Source organism: Zingiber officinale, chromosome 5A (assembly GCF_018446385.1).
Source record: "Zingiber officinale cultivar Zhangliang chromosome 5A, Zo_v1.1, whole genome shotgun sequence".
In the NCBI taxonomy this organism is placed as follows: Eukaryota; Viridiplantae; Streptophyta; class Magnoliopsida; order Zingiberales; family Zingiberaceae; genus Zingiber; species Zingiber officinale.
In genome coordinates this window covers 74639665-74659725 of record NC_055994.1, presented here as the reverse complement: position 1 = coordinate 74659725, position 20061 = coordinate 74639665, and the positions used below count along the sequence as shown (strand labels likewise).

The following is a 20061-nucleotide window of genomic DNA, read 5'->3' as shown; positions in this document are numbered from 1 at the left end:
TTGATTCCACCTCTAATCACCCTACTATTCCTGGGATCACTCATGAGTAAAAGAGAGATCAGATCATCAGAGGAGTTCAACCAACGTGAGTAAATCATGTACACCATCGAAGATGAGTCAAAATCTTCCAAAACCAACACTTTGTCCCTGTTCAGTGCCACGACAAGGAACCCAAATTGCAACTAGCAAGGATGATTTATACTGTAAACCCAACAACCATGATTGTCCTTCATGCTATGTGCCACGGCAACAGGAAATCTTAAAACATGCCACAGCTGTAATGCAAAGGAGAGGGCAAACCTTGATCCTACTCCCAATTCTCTAACAAACTACATCTGTCCAGTATATTCCAAAAGCCAAAGAACCATAGCCCTAGAAATTTACAATTTTAAACAGCATGTTTTGAAGCAAACAGTAAATTGAAATCCCTAGAAATCTGAAATCCTCTATAGCATGTTCTGTGAACTAAAAGAGAACCTAAATCAAAGCTCGAACTACTCTTACCGCAGGTGAGTAGCAAATTACCTTTCTTCTTGGACTCACAGCCGAACAAGAAAGCTCCTAGGGTTTCTGAGATGCTTGAGTTCCCAGCTCTTCTTCATGCCCACGGGTCCTCTTCGACAAGGAGGTCTTTTCTCCACGAGGAACTCATAGGATTAGCCCTCCGCCGGCCGCCAGAGACGAAGCCTCAGCTTCATTCTTTGTTTCCGCCCAACACCGCAGTCGCTCGTGAGGGGAAAAGAGGAGAAGTAGGAAATTAGGTTTTGGTCCCAGCAATTACCTAAGTTCCCTTTTTAATACCTAATATTTCTGTTATCAAGTACCCTTTAAATTATTTTGCTATCTTTTCTAAACATCATGGCCCGCTTGGGCACTTGGTCAGACGGATTTGCTTAAGGTACGGGTCAGGTCGGAGGTCGCGGGTTCGAACCTCAGCCGAAACCCTTTTATTCCTAATTATTTTCTATTTCCTATTACTGCTTAAACTAATTTCCATTCCCTTTTAATCAGCACCGCCCGCTTGGGCACTTGGTTAGCCGAGACAACTAAAGACTTTGCTTAACCGGAGGTCTCCGGTTCGAACCTCGGCTTAACCTCTTTATTTTTTTGCAACTTCTTTCTTTTGGTAATAATACCAAACGAACTCCGAAAATTGCATAAAAATACTCTAAAAATTTATAAAATTCTCTAGAATATTTCTAAAGCATTTCTAAATATTTTTAAGTGCTATTAGGACTCGGAATGAGGAAATTTGGGTCGTTACAATTCCCCATACCTTATAAAAAGTTCATCCTCGAACTTAGAATAATTCTAGATCTCTGTGTCTCATACTGCCTTCACGCTCCCAAGTAGTTTCCTCGTGCTTCGGATGCCAAATGACTTTCACTAGTGGTACTTCTTCGTCCCTTAGTCTTCTTAACTTCTCGGTCCACTATCACCCATATCGTATCGTACCCATTAGTGGTCCTTGGAAGACCTGCTATAAAGTCCTTGGAGACCGTAGGTGCATTAGTCACACCAAGTGTCATGACTACAAATTCATAGTGTCCATATCTGGTCCTAGAAACTGTTCCGGGTGTATCACTTCCTTTCACTTTCAACTGATGGTTCCCAGAACGCAGGTCTATTTTAGAGAAAACTGTTGCCCTCTTTAGCTGATCAAATAGATCATCTCTTCTGGGAAGAGGGTACTTGTCCCTAACTGTTACTTTGCTCAACGCTCTAAAATCTATGCTCATCCATATAGATCCGTCTTTCTTCTTAACGAACAACACTGGAGCTCCCCGGGGTGAATGACTAGGGCAGATGAAACCCTTGTCAAGCAGCTCTTGAAGTTGTTCTTATAACTCATTTAACTCTACTGGAGACATTCGGTATGGAGCTTTTGAAATTGGACTGGTGTCAGGAACCAACTCAATTTCAAACTCTGCTTCTCTGTTGAGAGGTAGTCTAGGTAGCTCTTCTAGGAATACCTCTGGGTACTCACAAACTACCCGAACATGCTCCTGCTTGAGTCCTTTTTTGTTCTCCTGTACTCGATCCTTAGTACAAGCGGTACGGGGACGTCCTCTTCTTGCCATCTTTATGCAGAAAGAGAAAACTAAGCATAATTCTTGACTTTGTCCCAATACTCTCTAGACATATATATATATGAACATAGGAAGAAAACAAAACAAGAACTTTTATCTCACTACAATTAATAAGGAAAAGCATACTAAATAAAATAATTTTAATTACTTTCTTACTTGAAGACGGCAAGGTTGGTGCTGATGTGTGATCCTGGAGAATAGGAACTGCTTTGATACCAACTTGTAACACCCCACCCTCCTCACGACTAGTCTGTGAGGGCGGAGCGCTACTGGACTACTAACTTATCTTAACTAACATTGCATACATGTGAATATCAATACATAAAACTCTCTAAACATGCAATTAATGACAGCAGAAACATGAATAACTTATCCCTACATTCTACTCCAGCACGTATACATAACTAAAACTATACATCAATCTAAACATGCTGAAATATATGTATTAATCTGAACATGCATGCAACCATTGTACAATTCAGATAATAGGTCTAATGTGCATAACAATTTAAATGAAAGAATTCTAAATACATGGCAATCTTAATAAATTCTTATGCTAAATCCCAAGGCTTCTATAGTCCAGGCATCACACATCCATCCGCACCTCCTTGTCGCCTTCCTTTACTATAACTTTTCCTTTCCTTTATCTGCAGTAAGAGGAAATGCAACTATAAGCAAAATTGCTTAGTAAGCGCTATCTAACTCACAAAACTTGAATATGCATGTGAGTAAAATAAATCTAAAACTGAATGCTTTAAAGGAAATACTACACATGCTCATCTAATAGCAAAAGAAACAAGACACGATGAAATGCTAAACATATAAAGCTTATTTCACTTGTTCAAAACTTATACTTTTATACTTCAGAATAATATGTTTAACTGAACTGATACATAAGCTGAGCTAAACTGATGCTAGTCTAATGCTGAATCTGAACTGTATCCACGTAACTAATTTGTGAAGTTTTGAAAACTATTTTCATAATAAATAAATATAATAATCATGCTGCTGATGGACCTGGCAACTATACTTGCTATGCGCGCATCCCTAACTAGGCCCGAGGTTGCTAGTCCCGAATCTAGTAGGGTTTACTAGGTTATCTAAACCTAGGGATGACTATGGGAGCCCAACCCAAGGACAACTAAGAGTCAAGCACAGTGCCACTGATAAAAGTAAAATACTGATTCATAAGCTGATTTATCTTATCTCGCTCTTACTAGGCTATCTGAACCTAGAGCTAGGTTATCTGAACCTAGGGGCGACTATGGGAGCCCACCCATTGGACCGTAGTCCCATATAAACTGAAGCAAGACTAAGCATGCTATTTATAAGAATTGTAGAATGAAATGCTAACTATCAAAACTGCAATGCTAAATAATTCAAAATCTGCAGTATAAACTTTAAAGAAATATGCACCATAAGCTCTTAAGAAATCTGCACTACAAGCTCTAAAGAAATCTGCTCTAAAGGAATCTGCATTTTAAGCTCTAAGAAATCTGCACTATAAACTCTAAAGAAATCTGCCCTATAAACTCTAAAGAAAACTGCACTATAAGCTCTAAAGAAAATCAAACTTCACAGAACCGAATTAATCATGCTCATAAGTTCTAAAAGAAGTGGTCTAATAAGCACAAAACAAATCTGTAAAACAAACTCTAATATAATTTAAACTTCACAGAAAACCAGTACACCTCAAATCAAGACAATGACTTGCTATCTGTCCAAAAGAAAGTAATCAAAATCCAAAGCCAACACTTAGAACCAGAACCACTTTGAATTCATGTTATAACCTTTTTGATTTGCCCACAGGATCACAACTAAATTAAAACCAAGGACACCTTTGATTCCACCTCTAATCACCCTACTATTCTTGGGATCACTCATGAACAAAAGAGAGATCAGATCATCAGAGGAGTTCAACCAACGTGAGTAAATCAAGTACACCATTGAAGATGAGTCAAAATCTTCCAAAACCAACACTTTCTCCCTGTTCAGTGCCACGGCAAGGAACCCAAATTGTAACTAGCAAGGATGATTTCTATTGTAAACCCATCAACCATGATTGTCCTTCATGCTATGTGCCACGGCAACAGGAAATCCTAAAACATGCCACAGCTGTAATGCACAGGAGAGGGCAAACCTTGATCCTACTCCCAAATCTCTAACAAACTACATCTGTCCAGTATATTCTGAAAGCCAAAGAACCATATCCCTAGAAATTTACAATTCTAAACAGCATGTTTCGAAGCAAACAGGAAATCGAAATCCCTAGAAATTCAAAATCCTCTACAACATGTTTTGTGAACTAAAAGAGAACCTAAATCAAAGCTCAAACTACTCTTACCGCAGGTGAGTAACAACTTACCTTGCTTCTTGGACTCACAGCCGAACAAGAAAGCTCCTAGGGTTTCTGAGATGCTTGAGTTCCCGACTCTTCTTCATGCCCACGGGTCCTCTTCAGCAAGGAGGTCTCTTCTCCGCGAGGAACTCATAGGATTAGCCCTCCGCCGGCCGCCGGAGACGAAGCCTCAGCTTCGTTCTTTGTTTCTGCCCAACACCGCTATCGCTCGCAAGGGGAAAAGAGGAGAAGTAGGAAATTAGGTTTTGGTCCCGACAATTACCTAAGTTCCCTTTTTAATACCTAATATTTCTGTTATCAACTACCCTTTAAATTATTTCGCTATCTTTTCTAAACAGCATGGCCCGCTTGGGCACTTGGTTAGTCAGATTTGCTTAAGGTTCGGGTCAGGTCAGAGGTCGCAGGTTCAAACCTCAGCCAAAACCCTTTTATTCCTAATTATTTTCTATTTCCTATTACTGCTTAAACTAATTTCCATTCCTTTTTAATCAGCACCGCCCGCTTGGGCACTTGGTCAACCGAGACAACTAAAGGCTTTGCTTAACCAGAGGTCTCCAGTTCGAACCTCGGCTTAACCTCTTTATTTTTTTGCAACTTCTTTCTTTTGGTAATAATACCAAACAAACTCCGAAAATTGAATAAAAATACTCTAAAAATTTCTAAAAATCTCTAGAATATTTCTAAAGCATTTCTAAATATTTTTAAGCGCTATTAGGACTCGAAATGAGGAAATTTGGGTCGTTACAAGGTAAAAGTCCTATGGGGTAACCCTAGGTGGAAAGTCTTGGTGTCGCGAACCAGGTGAAAGACTGGACCAGCCAGGAAGCGGAAGTCTAACATAAAGTCCGAAAGCTTCGAACGCTGAGCAAAAGTCCAGTCGATCTGGAGGATCGTACTAGCAACAGGTAAATCTCCTGAGTGGAGTAGGTGAGGACGCGTTCCCCGTAGAGGGAACAGTAGGCGTCGGGTTGACCTAGGGTTTCCGGTCGGAAATCCGAAGTTAGACCCGGGCAGTCCGATGACTGTCGATAATTTCATTTATCATATTATTTCTGTGCTAACTTGGTTTTGTAGGATGTGTTTTGTATTTGTGGACTAACATGTTTTGTAGGGCCAAAATTCAGAACTCAGCCTCGGATGAACAGTGTCCGAGGCACCTCCATGGAGCTTGGAGGCACCTCGGGTGCTAGCTAAAGACAGTTGTCCAGAAATGCTGGAGGCGCCTCCGAAGGGCTTGAAGGCGCCTTGGAGCTAGGGTTCAAGGTGCCTTGGACTGGCCTGAAGGCGCCTTGAGGAGGATAAGCGCAGAAGGAGTCTGCGCTGATCCGTGAGGCTGACTCGCTGAGTTTGAGGCGCCTCGAAGGGGTTTCAAGGCGCCTTGAGCACTGTTTAAAAGGGTGTTTCGAGCAGCAGCTAAAAACAACGATTTCCAAGTCTTCTTTCTTCAACGTGCTACTCCAAAAGATGCCCGGAAGTGCTGCTACAATATCCCGACGACCCAAAACACCGAGACTCTGTTCTTGTCATCGGTATAATCAGTCTTATTGTTGCTTTCACTTCAATTTTACTTCACAACTGTAATTCTTCTTGCGATACTATAGTTGTTGCCCATCGAAAGCGGTCAACGACCGCGGGCCTTTGAGTAGGAGTCGAGATAGGCTCCGAACGAAGTAAATTCTCGTGTCTTCTGCGTGCTTGTGCATTTTACTATTTCCACTACGTTATTACTCGTGTTTTACGAAATCGATTGTGAAAGCCACAAGCGCTATTCCCCCCCCCCCCCCCCCCACTCTAGCGCGTCTCGATCCAACATAATGTGGTTATTTCATCTTGTGATATATGAAGGATATTATTGAATGTGCCACATCAATTGAAAATACTTCACTGCGGGCTATAGTAATATTAGACATAATTCAAAATTTTCTTATTAAAACCTGTTGATGAACTTATTTGTGCAATTAACATTTTCACTCATTTATTCACATGTAGTTCACAAAATCAGTGATAGCCACAAAAGAAATTGATGAAGTACTTTCTGAATGGCCAGATTTCATTCAAGACCATATATCATATGAGTAGAAAATTTGGGCATTGAAACTCTTTTAGTTAGGTCTTGTAATCTATAAGTGTTTTGGATTATGAACTTTTGGCATAAGCATCTAATCTTTACAATTTTTCTACAAGTATTGTCTATATGTTTGTAAGGAGTGGTCATGTGATCAGGAGTTTGTACTTCTTATTGCTACAAGTGCACTTGTATATATATCACTACAACAAAAACCCTCATAGACATCAGTTTTCCACCGGTGTCTATTACATTTTTGACCGATGTCTATGAAGCCGATGTAAAAGGATTACCATTTTAGACATCGGGTTAAAACCGGTGTAGTATCACTTAACGACACCGGTGTTCGAATCGGTTATTAACCGGTGTAGTATCACTTAACGACACCGTTTCATCAACGGTGTAAAACCGATGTAATATTATATGTTAATAACACTAGTTTTGGCAGCGGTATACGACCGATGTAATATTAGTTAATAACACTGATTTTGCAGTGGTGGAAAACCGATGTAATATCATTATTTTTTAACAGCACAAATTTGATTTCCGAAACCGACAGTAACCAAAAAAAAATACACAAATTACACAAATATTCTTCATTCAACAGTATCCATAAAATACACAAATATTCACAAATTACATAAATAATCAACTTACAACAGTATCCATAAAATACACAAACATTCTTTTTACATCAAAAGCTAATAGATATCAGAATCAAGGTAGAACATTCTTTTAACAACACATCAAGGTAGAACCGCACTTCAAATGTAATCTAGCATGCATTCAGCCCACTCGAACCGCACTTCATCAATTTCAACTCTGGAGTACTTGAGATTTGTAAACTGTAAAAACACATAAATAATATATTAGTAAATCAAGACCAAAAATCATAGTTGAAAAAGCAGTAAGAGCACCAGGTAACAAGATGAGTAATTGGAATGCTTAAAAAGAGAAACATTCATCAATTATCTCAACCACAAATAAATAGAAAGAAGAATCATAGATGTAAGATACTGATATAGTCCAACACCAGCACAAATTCAAAGAAGAAATTACCTATCTTTGTAAGCTGAAGCCAAATTTGCATGGGCTTCAGGCATAGTTGGTCTGATATTCACAGCACGTATATAATCCTGAATTTCTTCAGTAACTCTACCAATCTCCTTAAATGTGTTCCCTCTATTGACAAGACCATCAGCAGCAGTCTGCAAAGAACTTCATTGTAACAGGCTATCAATTCTGCATAATTTCCCTAGTGTAATACAAGAGAACTATCAATTTCCAACTAGGGGCAAAGACAGCAAAGAAGATGATAGACAAATTATATGACTTTCTTCCATTAAATGAGGCAATATGCAGTAACTCTCAAACTAGCAATGAAAAAGGCAGATATAGTACTCTACCTGTTGCTTGTATATAATAGCCAAGTTGTTGAAGGGCGCAGATATCCCTGTTGTAACTGCTAAAGTTGCCTTATAGAATGATGCAGCAACACTCATCATGTTGCTGCATGAAGAGAAGTTTCATTAAGGAACAAAAATAAACTATCCACACAGTTGTCATCAAACATTTCTAAAGCTTACCAATCCATGTATATGTTGCCAAGGCTTGACAATGCTTGTGGATGGTTAGGTTGTAAAGCAAAGCATGACTTGGGAAAAATTATTAAAATGAAGTTATTCAACAAGGAAAAAAACTTAAGAGAATAAAAATATCCAAATTAAAAAGTCACCCTATAATGTCCAGCGTCTTTGAGAGCATGTCCAGCGTCTTTGAGAGCATTCCCCTTTTAATGTGCAAGAAAGTTGATCATTAACTAACCTGGCTCACCATCAAGAAGGATACCGCATTTTGACATATTAGACCATTATCAACTTACCAGATTATTGTAAGCTTCAATAAAGGTAGAATCAAAGTTGATAGCTTGCTTGTAATGCAGAATTGCCATGTCAAGTTGACTTTGTTCATAATAGATGCCAGCAAGGTTTCCTGCGTCCAGATATCCCCACTGCATAGTTGACATAATAAACTCTCTTCAGAGCATAGTTTGCAGCAAAGTTATCCACAAATTCAAAAAGAGATTAACAATCCAGTGGAAAAATAGGAGTTATTGAATCATGTAGCATATTCCAGTGAAAGTATTCTGCAACAGTAATGTTATGAAGAACCTGAAATAAATAGAAAATGATTAAGAGTTCAAACAAACAAGAACTACACATAGTAAATAAACTTCTCTTCTTTTGTATGCAAGTCAACAACAAATCATCATGTACTTCAAAAATGAGTAAGATATTAGTTAAAATAGAAATAATTAGAGGAAAAAATAGACATGTTTCATATAGCAGCCAATTAATACATTTTGACATGGAGAAACAACATCAAACCCTTAGTTGCAACTATTAAGGACACCTAAAGACAAACAGTGTAAAAGCCTTCACACAAAAAGTAGAAGTGTGGATACCAAATCTACAATTTCTTCATTCATATCAAACCCAGCAAAGAATCATTGGATCACTGTCATCTTTGGGAAGCAATGAGATTTTAATTAAAATAGAACAAATTTGAGGAATTTTACATTCTTGATTTGTATAATAACTGGTCAATTGATTTTCGTATGGAGAAGAACCAAGTAAAATATGGTCAGTGTAAAATCCTTATGAGTTGAAGTCGAATTATATTTCAACTAAAATATAGATTAAATCAATGACAAATGATAATCAAGGTGAAGAAATAAACAAGTAGATAATAGGTTCCATTATCACAACAGTTCACAGAACCTAAACATTCTAAAAACACTAAATCTAAGAATTTATTTCAGCCCTGGTCAAAAAGAGTACTCAGTTACTCCACAAGTTTACCATGAACATAGTTTCTCAAGATCACAACATAGTGGTAGAAGAGCTTTGCTTCAGGTGTCTAAAACACCTACATTACAAAAGGATTCAAAATAGCTTATCAGGATATATTTAAATTATGATGCTGTGGGTCATTCTTATGATAGGGATTGCTTAAATGTTGGAGATCTTGTGAAGGTAATCTATTAAAGTAAAATAAATCGCTCAATTATGGACAATGAGTTCCTGTATTTTATAAGCATGAACCATTCTCTGGTCTTGGTGTTATTTCAGCTTGGTGAACCTTCTGCAACATCAGTTCCAAGAAGCTCTGTGTGCACCCCTAATGGAGATAGGCCAGTATTTGCAGATTGTTGGTACAACTGCACATTGGAAGATATTTCAGGGGAAGATAAGAAGCAGCGTCTTAAGAAGGTATGACACATAATGTGTACAGATGAATTTAAATTGATCATATAAATTTAATCAACTTGTATATTTGATGATAGCAGATAATAATGTGTACAGATGATCCATTATTCTGAGAGCGAAAAACGTTATAAACTTCATCCTCTTATCTTACATGTGCCTCAATAACCAACACATTTCTTCTTGTTTCTGTTTCGGAGGTGGTTTATGAAATCTCATGCATTCAACAATTTAGGAATCAATCTCTCCTAAAGCATTAATTAATTACATTAACTGCAAATATTACTCTACAGAGACTACCATTGCACGGCCATTGCTTCCTTATTCTATACATGATGGTTTGCCTTTTTTCCTCAAAATTATCCAGGTCCGAAACCCATCTCTTCCAGGAGTAGCGCCATGCAATCATTTGAGAGATATGAAAGCTTTGAGTAGGCTTGAATCTCGTCAGCTAGTTGTGTTTGTTGCCTGTTATGATTATTCAGATACAAAATTAGTGAACTCTCTGATGTTTTACGTGCGGATCGACAATCACACATGAGCTAGAGCAAAGTAGAAAATATAGCTGGAATATGATCATGACATAGATGAAGACTACAGGATGAAGTGGCTTTATTTCCTTGTTCTCGAGGTCACACAATGCAGTATGTAGCTCATGTTTTTTGTACGAGTATGCATTTTGAAAATCAAGTATGATTTCAAACACAAAATTCAAAACAAAGAAAACATCTTAACCAATGGAAGCATTTATGATATAAGGAGTGTATCATCTTCCATTTGACATGTCAAATGCTGATTTTGCTAATTTCATTTGCCTATTCTACTCAATTCAAGTATTCAACTTAGTTTTATGGCACTCACTTCACAGATTCTGTAGAGAATCAATAGGCATTTGTTCATCAGCCCATTGTGCATCCTTCACCTTGGAATCAGGTTCCCTTCCAGTCACCTGAAGTGGAACTTCTAACTCAGGCAGTGTCTGTGAGAATACAAATAGATCGATTAGATACTTTACTATAGTACCTCTCTAAACTCTGAAGTACTGTGAGATTGCTTCCTACCATGCAATGAATAAGAGGCCAATTCATTTCACAGAAGAAGGAATGTTGCTTGATTTCATTGGCACCAGTTTTTGATCCCAAACGATTAACAGGGTCTCTGTTCAGTAATCCATGTCTTAGCTGCCTTGCTGCAAGACTAACCTGCAGAAAACAAGAAACAGTATTCAAAAAGGATTGCCTTTGTTTTATACGATGAAACTCATTGAATTTTCTGACACAGATGCTTAGATTCTGTAGAAGCTTAGATACTGATAGATTCCTTGAAACACTATGTCATAGCAGTTCAATTTATGGACAAAATTTAGGAACTTTTTGACTTACTACTTGAGGTCAGACGAGAACGATCCTAGGGTTTCCGAAGAGCGGGGGAGATCAGATTGAAGAGTGCAGCTACAGTCAATATTTCTTGAGCGGAAGGGACACCGTATATAAACTTGGGAGTTAGGGTTTCAAGAATAGCAAGTTACTGATCTCTTCCAAACGAACTAAACCCAATCCCACTCATTCAAACACAGTAACTTTAAGCAAGAATCTGAAGATAAAAATAGTAGATCCAGAATCGTAGGTCTTTGGTTCTCGATGGAAAACGCAAGAGAGGTACATTGCGGCGAAGAAATCGCCTAGATCCCGGGTCGAGGAAGGAAGTTTACCTCATCGACAGGAAGATCCGACAACGACTGGATCTCGGGAACTCTTAGATCTGTCTCCACAGAGAGCTTGCAGAGGAGAAGAGGGAGGTGAGGCTGAGTGAAGAGTGAAGTGTTGGAGGGAAGAGTGAAGTGTATACGGTGGACGACGCTCTAGGTTTAGGTTTGGAAGAGTGAAGTGTTGTAAATTTTGGCTAAGTATTGGTGGAAAAATTAAATTATTTTATTTTGGTTCATTAACACCGGGTTTAAAAAATGCTGTTAAAATCGGTGTCTATTAACAAAAAAAATACGCTCATAGACATCGTCTAAAAAACCGATGTCTATGAACGAAAATCTGCGCTCATAGACACCGGTTTTTGGAAAATCCAATGTAAAATACTCAAAGACATCGGTTTTTACTTAAAACCGTTGTTGTTCCACCGATGTCTATGAGGGTTTTTCTTGTAGTGATATTTTCTACAATTTATTAGATTTAGCATGAAAAAGATTCTCCAGAAGAAGATAATACTACTACAGTTTTTTTAATTGTTTCTTCTAGTTTGTTATAACTTGTATGAAGTTGCATCAATTTAGAAGAACTATCTGTTGGTGTCTTTAGCACTAACGATCTAACTCAAGTTTTGATGAATGACAAAATAGGTTAAGTTAGTCTCATTGTTATCTAACACTCTGACCGAGTGTGCAGGAGAAGCCCAAACAGGTTGATGGGCTGACCTGATGTCTAGCATGAAGCCCGGCTAGGTCGACGGGCCGACCGGATAGTTGGTACAAAGCCCAAACAGGTCGATGGGCTAACCGGATGTTTGGTACAAAGTCCAGCTAGGTCGACGGGCTGACCAGATAGCTGGCATGTGTTGGTTAGTCCTAGGAAGATCGTACCAGTTCCATTGTACAAAAATTTTGTACAAGTGTCGAACCCTTCCTAAACAACCTATTGTGTTCTTTCGAAATTAAATTAGGAATCGCAAACCGAACTTAACATTATTGATTCCAAATTTAACTTATCTGTTCTTAATGGTTTAGATTTGGATCGCAAACGATGCTTAACATTATTGATCCAAATCCACCTATGTTATAAATTCAATTAAATATTAATTTCCAAAATTGGCTTCCAGGTTAAACATGGCGAGGCACTAGGCCTTCTTGGATATGGGAGCAACCACCACTTCCTAGACAAAGCCTTTTAAGGAAATTTAATATTTAATTTCCTTATATAACTCTAAGTTTAACCAAAAGGAACAATCGAATCACAAATTTGAAAAACAAAAAAAAAACACAAACTCGAATCACAAATTCGAAACTCTAGAATCATATGCCTCTTGGGTTTGGAAATCATACAAAGAAAAACTAGTATGATGCGGAAAACAATTACTAGTTATACCTTCCTTTGTAAGCAAATAACCTCTTGATCTTCTACCGTATTCCTCTTCTAATCTCGGATGTTGTGTGTGTTAGGATCCTTCGTACGGAGGCTAGAGAGGGGGGTGTGAATAGCCGACCCCAAATCGTCGTTTCTTTCTACAAAACGTGCTAGCGCAGCTGAAAATAAACACAGAAACGAAAGGGAAAGAAGACAAACCTCAAACAAACCAATGTAACGAGGTTCGGAGATAAACTCCTACTCCTCGGCGTGTCCGTAAGGTGGACGAAGCCTATCAATCCGTCGGTGGATGAGTCCCCGGAGAACCGGCTAATAAATGCTCCTTGTGGGTGGAGAAACCTCTCCACAATACTTGTAACAACAAGAAAGGAGTACAAGGAAAGCAAGAAGCAAATACAAACAACAATATGAATGCAACACTCGCTTGCCTTCTCTGTCGACCGGAGGCGATGAAGCAGCAACTTCACAACCCAACTGCAGCAGCTGATCGACGACTGGAAGCTCACGCGAAGCTTCGGAAGCAAGCTCAACAAAGCTCAGAACCTCAGAGTATAGGAGCAGAAGCTTCAATCCAAGGAAGAATTAGCAGCACTAGAAGAAAGAAGAAGAAGTAAACAGTAGCTCCTCAACCCCTTTTATAACCTGCGAAGAAGACACAACAGAAACTAGCCGTTGCTACGCAACGGCTAGGATGTGGACCGATCAGGCTTCATCCTGATCGGTCCACAAGGGTCCTGATCGGTCAGAGGACCGATCAGGACCTTCCCTGATCGGTCATGGTGACCGATCAGGTCCTTCCCTGATCGGTCCCATGACCGATCAGGGCCTTTCCCTCCTTCTGATCGTCTCCTTCTGATCGTCTCCTGATCGGTCTGCAGACCGATCAGGAACTTCACTGTATGCTACTGATCGATCACTGATCGGTCTCCAGTCCGATCAGATAACACACAGAAGCTCACTATGTGGTTACTGATCGGTCACCAGACCGATCCGGATACCCAGTGTATCACTGGATCGATCCACTGATCGATCCAGAGCTTGGTTTTCACCCAAACCAAGTCTCAAGCCTTCCAAACCAACATCCGGTCAACCTTGACCTGTTGGTGCATCATGCTTAGCCTCCGGTCACTCCCTTGACCTGCTAAGACTCCCCACCAAGTGTCCGGTCAATCCCTTTGACCCACTTGGACTTTTCTCTTCGTGTCAAGTATTCGGTCACTCCCTTGACGTACTTGACCTTCTCAACACCAGATGTCTGATCACCCTTGATCCATCTGGATTTTTCCTTGCCCGGCTTCACTCACCAGGACTTTCACCTAGCTTCACTCACTAGGGGTTTTCACCTGGCTTCACTCACCAGGACTTTCCAACTGCCTGGCTTCACTCACCAGGACTTCCCAACTGCCTAGCTTCACTCACTAGGACTTTTCGACTGCCTGACTTCACTCACCAGGACTTCCACCTAGCTTCACTCACTAGGATTTTCACCTGGCTTCACTCACCAGGATTTCCCAACTGCCTGGCTTCACTCACCAGGACTTTCCCGTCTGCCTGGCTTCACTCACCAGGACTTTTCCACATCTGGTCCAGAGAACGAGCTACCGAGCCCTCTCTGACCACAGTTCGGAGAACGAGCTACCGAGCCCTCTCCGACTTCCATCCAGTCCAGAGAACGAGCTACCGAGCCCTCTCTGACCACAGTTCGGAGAACGAGCTACCGAGCCCTCTCCGACTTCCATCCGGTCCAGAGAACGAGCTCCCAAGCCCTCTCTGACCACAGTCCGGAGAACGAGCTACCGAGCCCTCTCCGACTTCCCATGTGCCAAGCTTCCATACTTGGACTTTTCCCGTGCCAAGCTCCCTGCTTGGACTTTTCCGAGTCAGGTCAACTCACCTCGGGTCAACTAGGTCAACCTTGACCACAGGTTGCACCCACAATCTCCCAAGCTTGTATCCTTGTCAAACATCAAGATATAACCATTGTCAAACATAACTCGTCAAACATCAAAACACAACTCGAGTCCAGTCAACTCGAGTCTAGTCAACCAGGTCAACCTTGACCTAAGGTTGCACCAACAGTGTGAGCAACGATCTTCCAAGACGAGAACCACCAAACTCCTTCTTCTCTAAGCTAGATTCGGCCACCACCAATTCTCCAAGAGAAGTAGAGGTCCGGCCACCACCACCAAGCTCCAAGGGATGCAAGAGCAAAGTCTCCTTTCTCTCCTTCTTCTCCTAGCTAGAACCGGCCACCAACAAGTGCTCCAAGGAAAGGATAATCCAGCCACTAAAGAAGAAGAGAAAAGGAAGGAATAGGGTTGCCAGCTACACACCAAGGAAAAAAGGAGGAACTATAGAATAGATGTTGTAAGGTGAAGGCACCTCTACCCCCTCTTTATATTCGTTGGTCTTGGCAAATAAGGAATTTTAATTGTTATTAAAATTCCCTTATATTCCTTGCCTTTGGTTATTAAGGAAAAATTAATTAAATTTTCCTTTTAACCATGCTATGGCCGACCACATCCCCATGCTCCAAATAAGGAAAGTTTTAAACACAAAATTAAAACTTCCTTAAAATTTCTCTAATAATTTATCCCTTCATGGTTGTTATAAAAGGAAATTTTATAAATTAAAAACTTTCTTTTAAACATGTGGTTGGTTTCCAAAACGGAAAGTTATCTCTAAAATTAAAATCGCCTTTCAATCTACAAATAAGGAAAGATATCTAATCTTTCTCTTAATCTTTTGTAGAAGACTATAAAGGAAATATTTAATTTTGAAACTCTCTTTTTAAATCATGAACATGGTTACAAAAAAGGAAAGTTTTATCAAAATTAAAATCTTCCTCTCAATCTACAAATAAGGAAAGATATTCAATCTTTACTTAATCTTTTATAAAGGAAAATTTTAAATTTTAAACCCTCTTTTTAAAAACTATGGAATCCACATAAGAAAAATTTTAAAATAAAAATCCTTTTATTTTTCTTAGGGCCGGCCACACCATGCTTGGGCTCCAAGCATTGGTCGGCCCCTACTTGGCTTAATGTTTGGGTCTTGGCTGGCCCTAGTTTGGGCTCCAAGATAGCTTGGCCGGCCACCAAAAAGTGGGTAAGAAGGTGGGTATAGGTGGGTATAATTCTCTATATATAAGAGGCTGCGATAGGGACCGAGAGGAGGAATTAGTTTTGGTCTCCCGATGAAATTAAGCTTCCCGTGTTCGCCCCGAACACCCAACTTAATTTCATCAATAATAATTCATACCACCAAAGAATTATTATTGAACTACTGCACCAATCCCAAATTACATTTTGGGCTCCTTTCTTAGTACGAGTGTGCTAGTCTCCCTGTGTTTAAGATGTCGGATGTCCACTAATTAATTGAGTTACTAACAACTCATCTTAATTAATATCTCAGTCTAAGAGTAGTATCACTCAACCTTATTATCATGTCGGACTAAGTCCACCTGCAGGGTTTAACATGACAATCCTTATGAGTTTCTCTTGGGGATATTATCAACCTAGATTACTAGGACACAGTTTCCTTCTATAATCAACAACACACTATAAGTAATATCATTTCCCAACTTATCGGGCCTTTTGATTTATCAAACTAAATCTCACCCATTGATAAATTAAAGAAATAAATATTAAATATATGTGTTTGTCATTATATTAGGATTAAGAGCACACACTTCCATAATAACCGAGGTCTTGTTCTTTTATTTTGTCAGTATAAAAAGAAACTGCCTCAATGGTCCTACTCAATACACTCTAAGTGTACTAGTGTAATTATATAATCAAGATAAACTAATACCTAATTACACTACGACTGTTCTGATGGTTTGTTCCTTTCCATCTCGGTCGTGAGCTACTGTTTATAATTTATAAGGACCTGATAACATGATCTTCTATGTGTGACACCACACACCATGTTATCTACAATATAAATTAATTGAACAACTACACTTAGCATGTAGACATTTGACCAATGTGATTGGTTATTTCTAAATAAATGTTTATACAAAAAGCTAGGCTTTTAGTATACATTCCAATAGCACGAAGTCCAGACAGGTCGAAGGGCTGACCGGACGTCTAGCAAGCAAGTGGAGGTAAGTCGCTGGAGGGGAGTGACTGTGAGGACGCGTTCTCGTGAAGGGAACATTAGGCGTCGATCCAACTTAGATCCATTTCGGATATCTAAGTTGAGATCGTGACTAGATTCCGGTCTCGAGGAGACGGAATGTAATTACAATTCTTTCATAAACTGTGCTAACACTCTGTTTTGTAGGATATTTTACATTTATGCTTCAGACTAACATTTTCTTACAGAGAAATGAAGTTTCTAGAAAATGGAGTCCTGACACCCGGAAGGGATTCGAGCGCCCGGAGGCCCGAGCTCCCGGAAGGGATCCGAGCGCCCGGAATGCAAAATCTATCCTCAACGTTACCTCATCACGTGGAGATCCCTGGTTGGCTCTGCTACATCATTTTCAGGACACCCGACGGGATATAGGTGCCTCGAACCTCCTATATAAGGAGGGTAAAGACTGGAGTCACAATAACAACTCAAGATCTACTCTTCTATGCTCCTGCGACACCGCGAAGGCTCTCCAACAAAGTGTTATTTCTATTTATGTCATTTCTTATTGTCGGCTTCCTTTTTCACTAATTAATTCTTGTACTTAACTTGTAATAACTATTCGAATTATTAGTGATTGTCCATCGCAAGCACCCTTGCGTGCGGGCCTTAGAGTAGGAATCGCCAAAGGCTCCGAACCAAGTAAATCATTGTGTTTGTTTGGCTTACTTATTTTCTGCTGCTTACTCTCGAATTTTTTTTAATCGCTATTCACCCCCCCCCCCCTCTAGCGAAATTCATCATCGATCCAACAAGTGGTATCAGAGCAGGTACCGCTCTGATTTGGTCCAACCACCAATCAAACAATGGGTGAAACTTTTTTCCTTTTTTTTATTTTCAGTTTTCATAATTTTCCAAACTGGTACTATTACCTTTTTGGAAACTTTTCTTTCGTTGCAATCAATCTGAATTGGTGCAACACTAATTCAGCTTTTAAATTATTTTTTATCCCGCACTACTATTCCAAGACCAAGTCTTGGGACTTCTTGTCTATTTTGTTTACTTGTGTGCAGATTGATTATGTCTCAACTTGAAGGCTTCAGCACAGTGCGTCCTCTCCTATTCAATGGGGATGATTTTACGTACTGGAAGAAGCGGATGGAGGTCTACCTAAAGATGAATTTCGACCAATAGTTTAGCGTCACCAGAAGCTGCAAGACGCCAGTCAACAACTTCGGAAATCCACTGGACCCGGAACAGTGGACTCCGGGCATGAGAAAGAAGGCCTCTACAGACTTCAAGGCCCTAAATACACTACAATGCAGATTGACGAAGGAAGAACTGAACCGGGTAGGATAGCATCAGAACGAAAAAGAATTATGGGACAAGTTGATCGAACTTAACGAAGGAATAAGAGACGCCAAGGGAATGAAGCGCGATCTGTTGCTAAATAAGTTATTTAATATTAAAATGCAGGAAGGGGAAATGGAGAGTCAGCTTCACGCGAGGATCAAAGATATCCTCAACGGACTCCACGCGATAGGCCATCAAATGGAAAATTGTGATCTAATTAGGTATGCGTTGAACGCTTTTCCACGAAATACTTTGTGGGAATCTATCGTGGATGCCTACAAAATTTCAAAAAATCTATCTAAATTAAAACTTGATGAACTGTTTTGTGAATTAGAACTACATGAGCAGACTAACGTTGGATCTGAGAAAGGTTACCTTATTTGCAAGTTCCTTCAAGGAAAGAACAAAGACCAAGCTTGAGGTTGAAGATGAGTCTGACCAGGATTCTGAAGATGAAGAGTACCTGGTGAACCTGGTAAGGAAGATGTTCACCAGAAGAAAGAAAAGCTTCAGCAAGAAGGACCTGCAAAAGATCAACTCCCCAAACGAACCGAGGAACGTGACCTGCTTCGGATGCAACAAGAAGGGCTACTACAAGAACGAGTGCCTAAAACTGAAGAGTGACAAGACAAAGACATCCAAGAAGAAGGCTCTCAAAGCTACTTGGGATGACTCTTCCTCAGACGAATCGGAGGCCGAAGACCAGAAGCACCAGAGTCACCTCGCATTGATGGCCCTCGATGTAACGACCCACCCTCCTCACTACTGGGCTGTGAGGGCGGAGCGCTACTGGACTACTAACTTTACTTAATTAGAGTTGTTCACATGTAAAGATCAATACATAAACTCTAAAAAACTCAAAACATACAATTAACTAGTAGCGGAAGACTAAATGACTCATCTAATACATTCTACTCAACTCTTTGTTAATAAATTCTTATGCTAAATCCCAAGGCTTCTATAGTCCAGGCATCACACATCCATCCGCACCTCCTTGTCGCCTTCCTTTGCTATAACTTTTCCTTTCCTTTATCTGCAGTAAGAGAAAATGCAACTATAAGCAAAATTGCTTAGTAAGCGCTATCTAACTCACAAAACTCGAATATGCATGTGAATAAAATAAATCTAAAATTGATTTGTGAAGTTTTGAAAACTATTTTCATAATAGAAAAAAATAATAATCAAACTGCTGATGGGCCCGGCAACTGTACTTGCTATGCGCGCATCCCTAACTATACCCGAGATAGCTGGTCCCAAATCTAGTAGGGTTTACTAGGTTATCTAAACCTAGGGATGACTATGGGAGCCCAACCCAAGGACAACTAAGAGTCCAGCACAGTGCCACTGATAAAAGTAAAATACTGATTTATATGTTGATTTATCTTAATTACTTCTTCTTTAAATGCCTTGGCATTTTAACGAGCACCTTGTGTGCCAAAATCCCTAAAGTCTTGACTTTGGGATCTACTTAAGGCCTTGGCCTTTTTCTTTCTTTTCTTTATCTTTCTTATACTTGTTAATACCTCTAATAAAAGAATGTTTCTTTAAAAACTGAAATGTTTAAACAAATTCTAACTTTGAAATGCATAAACAAAAATCTGCATACTATACTAATCAAAATTCTGCATACTATACTAATAAAGGTTCTGCATTCTATGCTACACTATTTCTACATACTATGCAAACATAAATTTTGCACTATAATACTTAACCAAACTGCACTATAATATTTTTCTTTAAAAACTACACTATAAGTTCC

At 39.5% G+C, this 20061-nt stretch overlaps 1 long non-coding RNA gene across 1 annotated transcript; it reads right to left on the bottom strand.

The window, feature by feature from the left end:
- Positions 1 to 9600: 9600 nt before the first annotated feature.
- LOC121982908 lies at positions 9601 to 10765 on the bottom strand. Its single transcript, XR_006112326.1, has 3 exons — positions 10642 to 10765; positions 10081 to 10248; positions 9601 to 9734 (listed from the first exon to the last, which is right to left on the bottom strand). It is a non-coding gene; the product is annotated as an uncharacterized LOC121982908 (long non-coding RNA).
- Positions 10766 to 20061: the final 9296 nt, after the last annotated feature.